The sequence below is a fragment of the Saccoglossus kowalevskii genome, chromosome 7 (genome assembly GCF_978046115.1).
Source record: "Saccoglossus kowalevskii chromosome 7, keSacKowa6.1, whole genome shotgun sequence".
Taxonomy (NCBI): Eukaryota; Metazoa; Hemichordata; class Enteropneusta; family Harrimaniidae; genus Saccoglossus; species Saccoglossus kowalevskii.
The window spans coordinates 5,771,054-5,783,908 of record NC_140647.1 but is presented as its reverse complement, the minus strand read 5'-3'; the positions used below and the strand labels follow the sequence as shown (position 1 = coordinate 5,783,908).

General features: G+C 37.2%; 1 protein-coding gene across 1 annotated transcript in view; it reads right to left on the bottom strand.

The window, feature by feature from the left end:
- Window positions 1-12,278, bottom strand: part of LOC144359607 (uncharacterized) — a 59,503-nt gene extending 47,225 nt beyond the window's left edge. The window contains exon 1 of the mRNA XM_085500992.1: window positions 12,094-12,278. The gene's annotated coding sequence lies outside the window, so the exon portion shown is untranslated. The remainder of the gene's footprint in view (window positions 1-12,093) is intronic.
- Window positions 12,279-12,855: the final 577 nt, after the last annotated feature.

Sequence of the window (12,855 nt, the reverse complement as noted above, 5' to 3'; positions counted from 1 at the left end):
CACGTTAGATGTTGTTCTCTTATCAGTTCCCACATTTAACTCAATATGATCAATGGTAAAAGAGAAAACAGATGTAAATGTCACACAGAACAGTTTAATAACCGACTCTCGGATTCCACTCGGCGATTCAACTGAAACCCTATAATAAAGCATTATTGGAAAGCACATTGTCTCTAATACGGTTAGGTTAGCTATTATGCCTTAATAGTGGGAACGACGTGATAGGCATACACATGACCTTGGCAATGGAGAGGTATTTACAAACATGTGCAATTGATTAGGTTCACTGAAGTTAATTACAGGTGGCATTGGCAGTTAAATTCTCTTATTGAAACCATCTATAATAGATTGTCTTCGTCGACAATTCACTTCATCAATTTGAGCTTTATATCGAATCACGGAATAGTGCTTGTTTGAACCCAATAACACCATGAGCCAACGAGTGTATTCTATATGTACCAAAGCTAAGGAACTCACTATATACAACACCTTTGGAAGTTAGAAATTGTCTTGGCTTAGTTGCACAGACAATACGTATACAAGACACCGGTGATAGCGGTGTACACCATCCACCAAGACATATATACACGAAGTAAAATCTGTCTAACATTTCAAGTAATTGTTTTGTGTGTGTGTGTGTTTCTTGTATTTGTATTGTCACAAGGCACAAGTTTCACCATTTGCTCCATTTCCGGTAGTTTAGTGAATGCTACGGAATAAGCAGTGGTGGTCTCAGGTCTATCGCTGGTTTGAATACCAATGAACAACTACGTTTTATGAAACTCGTACTACAGTAATTGTCTCCCACCCACGCTATGACATTCAACCGTAAACACGTGAGTCGATCGGAGACTCTGGGGTTAGAGCAATCTCACCGGCGACTTGTTCACTACAATTCTCTAAAAATGTTTCTTCGTGATCTGCTACACTTGTGGGGAATAAACAATATTCACTGATATACAGAATTATTACTCATAAATCGAGACATCAAATCCCCATGTCATTCAATGAGACAAGGAGATTACCCATGAATACAAGTTTGATTATCAAGTAATTCCACGAATATTACAGCGCCATTGGAAATGATTGCGGATTCTAATTTGTTCTTGAGATTTTACATTATCTGGCTGTTAAGTGGTTGTTAAATCATTAAGTTTAATACGGATAATTTCTTATGTAGGACGAATGTGCGTATTTCAAAAAGATTATTGAAGCGTGATATTCACATAAGAAAAACAGTAGCAATGGTTCAAGGTTACGCATATTATACACGTGTGTTTAAGAAAAAGCCATCCATAGACAGCGACGCATCTGTGGTTGATATGTTTACTTTCATACCACAAACAATCTTTTCAATTGATAGGGTATTAATTAATCAATGCCTTGTACCTTTAAGGTCTAGTATCCTAAATCCCCTAAAAACATTTTACATATTGAAGGTCGAGTACAGATCAAAACAACACCGATGCCAATAATGACGTCCGTGCGTATTTTACGTCACTCGAGAATTCCGTCACTTGAGGGCGTGGCTTATACGATCAATTGTACTTAAGATAACGTAAGATAACGTGAATCGTTCGATGAAATTCGAGCAATATGATTATAATTTCTATTAATATATAAAGTGGTAATATTATAGTCCATATATTATCGATGACAGCAAGTTATATCTATCGATAATCGATACCATTGCATGCGTCACTATTATACATACATGGTTATGTTTGTTTTGTTGTTTTTCATTCGACTTCTGGTGAATTATGTTCATTGTTGAATGAACTAAAGTACACATTTACGGCATCTAATTTTTACGGAGACACGTTCTACATAGAGATCCAGGCAAGCTTGCCACTGGCACAGACTGTATGAACATATGTGTCAGTGGATGGATGACAATTGCTCTGAACATTTCACGTTTTAAATATATAAGCAAAATAGAATCTAGCACGCAGCTTGTTCCATTGATTTCATTTTTAGACGTGACGTATTTTCTCTATAACGTGCTTAGAATATAACACAATTTATGGCTACTAAGTGGCATGAGGAACGCCGCCTTGGGGAAGACACACTCCAGTGTGTAGATCTTTAGATTCCATCCCACGTATAGAAACATAAGTAGCAGAAGGTATAAACATGTTTATCAGAAAAGAGCGTAGTTGCAAAGAACGGCCTACCCAATTACGTAATATATGTGAACTGAACAAACAGATCACGCACCACTCGTAATTACGGTGAACGCACAGTATATTAATAACTATATACGCTTTATCCAATGCCGCAAACCTTTCATGAAAACAACGTCACCGAATTATCGCCAAAATAAATAAAAAAAAAGACATGTTTTTTCATTAATATAATATATTGACAAAATATATTTACAGTTATCGCAAGTTTAATAAATGAAAAGTAGTTATTTATTACCATTTATGTGATACCTCATGGGGTACCCTACCAACAAGTGGTCATTCCCTTTATTTTCGTCCAATCGACGTCACTGCTGGTGTGTCTATCACAAGATTGTAACATACATACAATATGTGTAATGTACTGTGAGAGTAACACCATGTCAGTTTCGTTATCGATAACGCTATTTGTAGCTATACACATTTTTTTCCAACATATCTAGATTACTTCATATTTACACATAAACTAAAATGAAGCTATTGAGGTGTAGAGTAGTCTTCTATTTAAACATTAAAACCTGGTTTTCTTTTAACATTGTAGCACAATTTTATTTAAAATAAAAACAGTTTAAGACCACTTATTATTACATAATTGAAATCTTGTATTTAGTACATGTTATATCATGATTGAACCATGAAAACGATATGATATGATATGATATGATATGATATGATATGATATGATATGATATGATATGATATGATATGATATAACCAAGCATCACTTATTCCCTAATGACGATGTCAATTATCAATATGTACTTGACAATTATCGTCTTCTATCCAACGCGATGCTTTAATCTGCCCTGACCTTAAACTTGTTTTGCTGTTACTTTGTTGACCGGGATGCGTCAGACAGTAGGCAGTAGGTGGTTCGAAGACGTACAATGAGCAAAACCTGAGTACTTTTAACTTAATTGGTGCTCACAGACTTTTCGACACTATAGTCTGTTATTGATGATTGTAAACAGTCGGAAAATGGGTTTCCTGAAAATACGTAATTAATGCATGATGCAGCGAAAATCCTATTATCATAACCAGTGATGTTATACAGTTCAAACTAAAGAACACATCTGGAATAACAGTCGTCGTCAACATATATACGAACCATTCGCAAATATATATAGTTGGAGGTGGATTACTTAAGGAAATTATGTTACTCAAATTTGATTGCATGTTCACTATGTACACAGTGGTCAGATAAAAATGGCGGCAAAGATCAATAGTCAAAAGCTGACCCCAAAGTGTACAGAGCGCCAATTTGTAATCTATTCATGTGTAGGACCAAACCACTAGAGGTATGTCCCAGAATAATATCAATACGCTTCCAAATGAATAAACACAAGCGAAATACAACTTGTTTGCTACCGGGACCAGGTAGTAATCCGCGCCACGGTTCTCTGTCAACACTGTGTAATAATTATGAAATCAGTACTGGCATAATTTGGATGGTAACTGGAGAAAATTGTTATTCCTCCTCAAACAGTGTAGTAGCTGTCTAGCGAGATCTCAGCGACATCTCGGTGCCATCTTTGTTCATGTGGTGCACAAGGTTGTACTTTTACATCGTAATTTTTTTTTTCAAAATAATGGCCTATATTTTACTCAGCATAAATGTTCTAACCTGAGACAAACATTGCACTTCATGATGCTTTATGCAACAAATGTCAAAGAAATATGTTAAGTTGGTACTAATTCCATAATTATGCCACAGTGTTAACAGACGCGGATTTTTACTAGGTCCCAGGTAGCATTTAATTTGATTATCTATTTAGTAGCGTATTGATATTACCCAGAAACATGTGAGTTAAATATCTGAAATAGGACATTTAAGTTACGGTTATCAGTCCTAGTTTTCTGAAAACATATGCCGATGTATTATTAATTGTCAAGACACAATATCAAACAATATTTTTTGTGTATTATCTCTGTATACATCGTTTCTCGTAACATTTCATGGCGGAATCGAGGTAAATATATCTCTAGTATATTTCTTACAAGTCGCGAAATATCGCTTTTGTGACGTAAGTAAGTAAAAGCAAGGCGGTTCAACGTCGATAATATTTGATCTGTATAGTAGTAGTAGTACGTCAATGAAAAATAGTGTGCTTGACATATTTACAATATTCTAATTTCCACGACTACATGACCTTACACTGTTCTCGCTTTGAACGACCTTACTTTAATTCATCACAAATCCGCCTGTCGCAAGAGAGCGCAACTTATAGAAACGGTGTATTAGCCACAGATATATTGATATACGTTAATGCCAAGAGTTGAAAGTTAAACTGTATTCGACTCTGTGAGTCATTGTGGATTACATATCACACCGGTCTTCGTCGACTGCCTGCCATATACCTCTATTGAATCACAGTCACCAAGATAACAAACCCTATTAGCGTCTATCGATATGGATTTTTTGCTGAGAATAATGGCTTACGCTAATTGCGTTGGGGTTGCACAGCGTGTCACATAGTTATGTTCAGAAATTGACCTATCGTGTATTATATAGCTAAAGTAAAAGCATTGTATATCGGCAGTCGAAATGAAGTAGGGAACGTTTTAATTGAATACACACATTTCACACAAATGTGTTTATAATCATTCTTTGCGCAAGTAAAGCTGACATTTGACATACAGTGTGTATGTGTATCTGTTTACAATCGCCACAGTGAGCGAGAATGGCAAGTACTTCGACGAATCCCACGCACTCATCGAATTCAATCATTTCCGGTCCGGTTGACTTTCATTTGTAATGATGTACTTGCTTGTTTACGAACCACTCGGCGTTTGTACATTGTAAATGGGGTTGAATACTGTTGATAACGCGACAGTTACGTCATTTTCTGTATTGCCACTCCGTTAACCCAAGATAATCAACGATTCTGTCAGTTTCACTATGTTTATCAATTGGAGGTCCATGACGTATGTTTTCAGTATCACACATTTTTGCCATTACGTTATTAAACCATGTTTACTAAAACACCGCCTTCAGAGACTTCATTCGTTGTGTGTATGCACATAATGTTGGAGTATCCAGCTCAATCGATAGATTTCACTGGTAACAGGCCCTGAAATTTAACGACGATCGGTCATGCACGGTACGTGTCTGCCCCCTGAGACGCGATCGATCTTGTGCAAATAATTGATTGAGTTACTTTCGAGTCTTACGAGTGTAAAACATCACTATTGTGACACAAAATGAATTAAATCAACCACGTTTGATTTGTCGGGGAAAACATCTAATAATTAAGTTAATGTCTACTAATGAAGGTAGCATTAGTTGTCCTTTAGAATATAGAGTGCGATGAATGTAATGCCTTGATTGGTTCATTTATGGAAAATTGTCTAGTATTGTCAATGATGAGACAACTGATATATTTACAAGCTACGTGAACCTAGTTGTGAATTCTGGGTAAAGTCGAATATTTTATATCTGGATACACCGTGTACGGTTGTAACGACATTCAGTGTCATGTACAATAAAAATGCAGCGAATACACATATATATTTTAGTGGATTCACCTCCTCGCGTCGATGTTGTAAAGCAGCAGTGACTCATGTTTTTGGAAATATTGCGTGCACGAGCGAAGTCCAGCTAATCACAATATACAAGCATGGGCCAATCCCACGCTTTAGTGTAATTTGCTTGAAGACAGTAATGATGTCAGCTAAAATCTATATGATCTAGCGCCGTCTGAATAATTTAGACGACACAGCCCAGATAACACTCATGGCTGCCCTGAAGGATATCACTATATACATCACTATATTGAACTCATGATATCGAACGCCGTTTTCATTTATTATACATATTACATCTGAAGCGGAGAAAGGATGAATGACGTCACCGTCGCACATGGTATTCGACGAGCCCAGAAATTTAAAGCCTGCTGAAAAGACGTGACGCCAACAAGACCACTACAATATTAATTCGTACAATGACAGGTAGAGCTGATAGCTTTGAGAAAACAACATGCTGACGTCACCAATTGTCTTCGTTGGAGTAATGCGGTTCAGTGCCCGAACAACAGTCAGCCATTTTCTGATAAGCAAAAGAGAATTTAGATTCGCAAAATTATTGAAGTCATTCGAGCGTTAAGTTGCGACTAATGACCCGCGATAGATAAAGTTGCATATCTATCATCGAAGTCAGGAGCCAATTACACAAATACAGACTCTCAAGGGGCGCGTACTAATGGGTGTGACGGTTGGAGACGCAACGTCACGTTATGTACTTCATGAGGTGATATGTGACGTGATGTATGACGCAACGTGACTTGTGTCGTGATTTGCGACCATGTGACTTGACGCATGTTCTAAAAGTATCACACACACCGTACAGTTAAATAAGTAACAACGTTGCGTTGGTCCTAGAACCGACAGTAGATAACGTTCACACAGTACACTCATAAAATCGCTTTTCACTGTGCTCTTTAGCCACTATAACTACTGCAAAATACGTGGAAAATATAATTCCAAAAGCCAAATGTCACATGGATACGTGCGCGTGTCGCACTAAATTAAATACTTGTTTTCTTCAAACGGGATAGTTGAACCTTGTCACACAGAGATGCAGCATACTACCGGGAAGGAACACAATTATGTATGCACGGACGCAGGTTAACAGAGAAGAGGTGGTAAATGTAATATTGGGCGGACGTGACAGTCTGTCTAATCCATGTAATTGCACAACGGTTTATGACACACATTGGATTATTTCTGTACATCACACGCGACATTAACTGCTTACATGGTGTAATTCCATGATTAAATTTGTATCAGACAGATACGTAACACAATTGGTATCAATTTATCTTCATGCGAAGAAACAAGAAAAAAAGACGACTTTTCCAATAGTTGTGATTATGCCTAGAATTGCAATTATGGGGAATGCTTGGAATTAGTTAGAATCACGTAATGACATTAACCACATACCCTAAAATCAATTGCAAACGAAACGTGTCGCAAAAACATCTAGTAGTCATGGCATATCAGAGCATTAATAATTCTGAGACGTGGTTGGCAAAGTTGAATAACAAGATTAAGTAATGATCCGCCACATGGAGTACGAAAAATATTAGTCATGACTACTACAAAAGTGCAGTCCAAGGGTGTGTATATGTGCACACGGGTAGTCTAGTCTGTGTAGTTTACACATAGTGGTTATATATATGTACATACGGATAGTCCAGTCTGTGTAGTTTACACATAGTGGTTATGTATATGTGTATACGGGTAGTCCAGTCTGTGTTGTTTACACATAGTGGTTATGTATATGTGTATACGGGTAGTCTAGTCTGTGTAGTTTACAAAAAGTGGTTATGTATATGTGTATACGGGTAGTCCTGTCTATGTAGTTTACACATAGTGGTTATGTATATGTGTATACGGGTAGTCTAGTCTGTGTAGTTCACACATAGTGGTTATGTATATGTGTATACGGGTAGTCCTGTCTATGTAGTTTACACATAGTGGTTATGTATATGTGTATACGGGTAGTCCAGTCTGTGTTGTTTACACATAGTGGTTATGTATATGTGTATACGGGTAGTCATGTCTATGTAGTTTACACATAGTGGTTATGTATATGTACATACGGGTAGTCAAGTCTGTGTAGTTTACACATAGTGGTTATGTATATGTGTATACGGGTAGTCCTGTCTATGTAGTTTACACATAGTGGTTATGTATATGTGTATACGGGTAGTCCAGTCTGTGTTGTTTACACATAGTGGTTATGTATATGTGTATACGGGTAGTCTAGTCTGTGTAGTTTACACATAGTGGTTATGTATATGTACATACGGGTAGTCCAGTCTGTGTAGTTTACACATAGTGGTTATGTATATGTACATACGGGTAGTCCAGTCTGTGTAGTTCACATATAGTGGTTATGTGTATGTGTATACGGGTTGTCAAGTCTGTGTAGTTCACACATAGTGGTTATGTATATGTGTATACGGGTAGTCAAGTCTGTGTAGTTCACACATAGTGGTTATGTATATGTGTATACGGGTAGTCAAGTCTGTGTAGTTTACACATAGTGGTTATGTATATGTACATACGGGTAGTCCAGTCTGTGTAGTTCACATATAGTGGTTATGTGTATGTGTATACGGGTTGTCAAGTCTGTGTAGTTCACACATAGTGGTTATGTATATGTGTATACGGGTAGTCAAGTCTGTGTAGTTTACACATAGTGGTTATGTATATGTACATACGGGTAGTCAAGTCTGTGTAGTTCACACATAGTGGTTATGTATATGTGTATACGGGTAGTCAAGTCTGTGTAGTTCACACATAGTGGTTATGAATATGTACATACGGGTGGTCCAGTCTGTGTAGTTTACACATAGTGGTTATGTATATGTACATAAGGGTAGTCCAATCTGCGTAGTTTACACATAGTGGTTATGTATATGTACATACGGGTAGTCTAGTCTGTGTAGTTCGCACATAGTGGTTATGTATATGTGTATACGGGTAGTCAAGTCTGTGTAGTTCACACATAGTGGTTATGTATATGTGTATACGGGTAGTCCAGTCTGTGTAGTTTACACATAGTGGTTATGTATATGTGCATACGGGTAGTCAAGTCTGTGTAGTTCACACATAGTGGTTATGTATATGTGTATACGGGTAGTCAAGTCTGTGTAGTTCACACATAGTGGTTATGAATATGTACATACGGGTGGTCCAGTCTGTGTAGTTTACACATAGTGGTTATGTATATGTACATAAGGGTAGTCCAATCTGTGTAGTTTACACATAGTGGTTATGTATATGTACATACGGGTAGTCTAGTCTGTGTAGTTCACACATAGTGGTTATGTATATGTGTATACGGGTAGTCAAGTCTGTGTAGTTCACACATAGTGGTTATGAATATGTACATACGGGTGGTCCAGTCTGTGTAGTTTACACATAGTGGTTATGTATATGTACATAAGGGTAGTCCAATCTGTGTAGTTTACACATAGTGGTTATGTATATGTACATACGGGTAGTCTAGTCTGTGTAGTTCACATATAGTGGTTATGTGTATGTGTATACGGGTTGTCAAGTCTGTGTAGTTCACACATAGTGGTTATGTATATGTGTATACGGGTAGTCAAGTCTGTGTAGTTTACACATAGTGGTTATGTATATGTACATACGGGTAGTCAAGTCTGTGTAGTTCACACATAGTGGTTATGTATATGTGTATACGGGTAGTCAAGTCTGTGTAGTTCACACATAGTGGTTATGAATATGTACATACGGGTGGTCCAGTCTGTGTAGTTTACACATAGTGGTTATGTATATGTACATAAGGGTAGTCCAATCTGCGTAGTTTACACATAGTGGTTATGTATATGTACATACGGGTAGTCTAGTCTGTGTAGTTCGCACATAGTGGTTATGTATATGTGTATACGGGTAGTCAAGTCTGTGTAGTTCACACATAGTGGTTATGTATATGTGTATACGGGTAGTCCAGTCTGTGTAGTTTACACATAGTGGTTATGTATATGTGCATACGGGTAGTCAAGTCTGTGTAGTTCACACATAGTGGTTATGTATATGTGTATACGGGTAGTCAAGTCTGTGTAGTTCACACATAGTGGTTATGAATATGTACATACGGGTGGTCCAGTCTGTGTAGTTTACACATAGTGGTTATGTATATGTACATAAGGGTAGTCCAATCTGTGTAGTTTACACATAGTGGTTATGTATATGTACATACGGGTAGTCTAGTCTGTGTAGTTCACACATAGTGGTTATGTATATGTGTATACGGGTAGTCAAGTCTGTGTAGTTCACACATAGTGGTTATGAATATGTACATACGGGTGGTCCAGTCTGTGTAGTTTACACATAGTGGTTATGTATATGTACATAAGGGTAGTCCAATCTGTGTAGTTTACACATAGTGGTTATGTATATGTACATACGGGTAGTCTAGTCTGTGTAGTTCACACATAGTGGTTATGTATATGTGTATACGGGTAGTCCAGTCTGTGCAGTTCACACATAGTGGTTATGAATATGTACATACGGGTGGTCCAGTCTGTGTAGTTCACACATAGTTGTTATGTATATGTGCCTACGGATAGTTCAGTCTATGTAGTTCACACATAGTGGTTACGTATATGTACATACGGGTAGGCCAGTCTGTGTAGTTCACACATATTGGTTATGTATATGTACATACGGGTAGTCTAGTCTGTGTAGTTCACACATAGTGGTTACGTATATGTACATACGGGTAGTCCAGTCTGTGTAGTTCACACATAGTGGTTACGTATATGTACATACGGGTGGTCCAGTCTGTGTAGTTTACACATAGTGGTTATGTATATGTACATAAGGGTAGTCCTGTCTATGTAGTTCACACATAGTGGTTATGTATATGTGCATATGGGTAGTCCAGTCTGTGTAGTTCACACATAGTTGTTATGTATATGTGCCTACGGATAGTTCAGTCTATGTAGTTCACACATAGTGGTTACGTATATGTACATACGGGTAGGCCAGTCTGTGTAGTTCACACATATTGGTTATGTATATGTACATACGGGTAGTCTAGTCTGTGTAGTTCACACATAGTGGTTACGTATATGTACATACGGGTAGTCCAGTCTGTGTAGTTCACACATAGTGGTTATGTATATGTGTATACGGGTAGTCCAGTCTGTGTAGTTCACACATAGTGGTTATGTATATGTACATACGGGTAGTCCAGTCTGTGTAGTTCACACATAGTGGTTACGTATATGTACATAAGGGTAGTCCAATCTGTGTAGTTCACACATAGTGGTTATGTATTTGTGCATATGGGTAGTCTAGTCTGTGTAGTTCACACATCGTGGTAAATATTTTCTAAATAGACTAGCCATCGATGAACAATGCCTAATCTCGCAATGTTTGAAAAATAATGATTCATATATTTTGTTGTGGTAGTAAGTATTTTATTATTTCGCAATTTTACAATAACATGCCCCGCCATATAAAACTCTCTTTAATAGTATCATGTCTATTATTCAACAACACTAATCACACGGCCTTGCGTGAAGGTTGCTATGCCAACGAATCAATTTGATATTACGCTGTGATACTATGCTAGTCCCCTTCACAGCTTTCTTAATAGCAAACCGTCCTCCATCAAAAACACTCGACTTCCCGGGGCAAGAACACTACTAGTACATTTTAATCCAATTAAATATATATGCATATGTGTTTAAGTGGACCCAACAGAATATGGCGCGTAGTACTGAATCATCGCAGTGTAACTGGATCAGCAATACACACTCCTATTTACGGTATTAGATTATTGACAGCTAGTAGCGCGATGGTAAAATGTTTTCTTTGATCTCACGCTACTATTCCACACATTGTTGCGTGTATCTCCTCGTACCAGTCTTACTGCAAAACACTGTGAATGTCTAATAATATTCGCATAGTATAATTGAGTATAGTGTGAAAGGAAATTAACATAATTAAAATGCAATTGCCAAACTCGCGTGTTATTATAGGCACAATTATGATTTACATATGTCGAGTTATCGTAGGTACGTCGTACGTCATTAAATATTTGAGATAAAAAGTGATTAATTTTCTAAATGCGTTTCAGCAGTGCCTAGCCACGTCAAGCAAAATCGTATACACGTATATTTCATCTATGCTAGCGAAACAAATATAATAGCCCAAGAATACATATATGAGGAATCCAAAAAATAAATCGATTTTATGCTACATGGTAGAGTTGTAATTTTGTTTCGCGTATATCCATGTACGGTGTATGGTGATGTGGAAGCAACACAGATCTTGTTATAGATGTGACGTAGCGCTAAACAATAAACAACTCCCCTGTCTAATCAAGAAACATTGAACGCAAACACAGTAAAAAGAAGATTCCACTCACCATGGGTTAGAATACAAACACCTCGAATAACACGAATGTCAATTTTAAATCTCTCTGAACATCGACGATCTTAAGCTGGTACACAGTTGATTAAAATTGACACGTATATGGACATCCACTCAGCGTACCCACATCAAGTGTCCATTGCCTGTAATCGACATGGACTTGCGTCCGCGTTTTACACTATTTGCGAGCAGGCATGCGACGTTTGATGGCGCTATTAATTTGAATATATAAATAAAAATAAATTGTATGTGTGACATTGCGATCAAGATATATAATGTAGTTTTTTCATTCAGTGCCCGACCCACAGAGACATATCGTACTGCTAAGCGGAAAGTTAGTTTAGGAAATGCTGAATCGAAGCAATCAAAGTTTGAAAACTGTGATACTGCATTATAATAGCATATATTTATATTTATTTCTATGGCAACATGATTTCTAATATTCAGGTAGAGTCAATAGGGGCGTAAATAGATATTGCGATTAAGCAATTTGCAAACATTATCGTTATTGGGGGCGTGATTCCGACAGTGATGGTGGCATGATAATATCAATATCGTCATGCAGTGTTTCAAGTTTTAAAGTATTTGTCACGAAATCAATTTTTCTTGCTGTATTTTTCTTGGCTTATTTAGTAGAAATACTATATTTGACTAAATGTTGTATTAGTCATGGTGTATTAGAAATATGTGGTGTAAATGTACATTTGGAAAAAACGAGGAAATATTTAGAGAAATGATGTAATTCCTGTGTTTTCGT